This window comes from Arachis ipaensis, chromosome B05 (assembly GCF_000816755.2).
Source record: "Arachis ipaensis cultivar K30076 chromosome B05, Araip1.1, whole genome shotgun sequence".
Taxonomy (NCBI): domain Eukaryota; kingdom Viridiplantae; phylum Streptophyta; class Magnoliopsida; order Fabales; family Fabaceae; genus Arachis; species Arachis ipaensis.
Genome location: NC_029789.2, coordinates 3,454,430 through 3,455,661, shown reverse-complemented (window position 1 = coordinate 3,455,661; position 1,232 = coordinate 3,454,430).

Sequence of the window (1,232 nt, the reverse complement as noted above, 5' to 3'; positions counted from 1 at the left end):
GGCCAGAAAAAAAAAAAAAAAAAACATACATACAAAATCAATGTCTCTTTGCATAATTATTTTTTGATAGAACCAATTTAGCAAAATTGAACAATGTTAACGTGCAATAAAAAACTTTCACAAAATACTACTCTTTTTTTTTCTATACTTCTCAATTCTTAAGACTTATTTCTTTATGATGCTTACATTTATTTTATTTTTCTTCAAATGGTAAATAGGTGAGAGTAAATTAATGTATTGGAAAGCTCCACATTCCTACCAAACCAAATGGCCTTGATATAGCATCGTAATAATTAATTAAATGAAAAGTAAATTAACATATAAGGTAATAAAAATTTTTTCTCTGAAGTTTAAATTTCAACAATTACTTAAACAAACCAATTGAGATTTTATTTTTAACACAAATTCGAATATTTTTAACAGATGTAGAAGAATAAGCAATTGAGGACTGTAAAGAAAAGAAAATCAAAAGCCCAATAAGAACAAAAAGAGTTATAACCAAACCCATTACCTACACCTACATATGGGCTTTAGGCCCAATGATGATTTGAATTGGGCCAACGACAAAATTACAAAGTTTCATGTTTTCCTCACAATTGAGAATATAGCTGGACCTACAAATGGACCAGGGAAGAGCCCTAACAAGAATATCTAATTCCTATTATGTCCCCACAAAGAACATAAGATAAAGGGTGTGTCCCTATTAAGAGGAAAAAGGTGGCCAAAACTGTTATGTAGCCACGTGAGTGTGTGGCTAAAGGAATAAAAACCAATGGTCCCCAATAAAGAGTTTAATGAATAATGATTCATGGTTATGGACTCATCACTCTCACTAGTGACCATTGCCAATGCCATCTCCTTTTCATTCTAGGAACAGATTTTTCATCCTTTTATTTATTGTGGGAGTTCTAAACTCTCATCATGCACATGAGTTCTATAGGGTCTTTGCATGATGTGATTAGGATAAAAAGAGAAGCTTTACAACCTAAAACATATCGGCATAATTATCCCTCATGAGTTGTAAGATATTGCTTTGCTTTTCTTGGTTTGCCTTTTGCATTGGGAATCACATCTCTTAGCAATCATGTTCCTCCTTTTAGCATATGCAACTTTTCTTTTCTTTTCTTTTTTTTAATAAAAAAGTTTGATAAGATTTGTACCAATTTTCTTACTAAGACTATAATATATTTCAACTTTCAAGCTTTTTCAAAAGACTATAAATATTTGAAGAT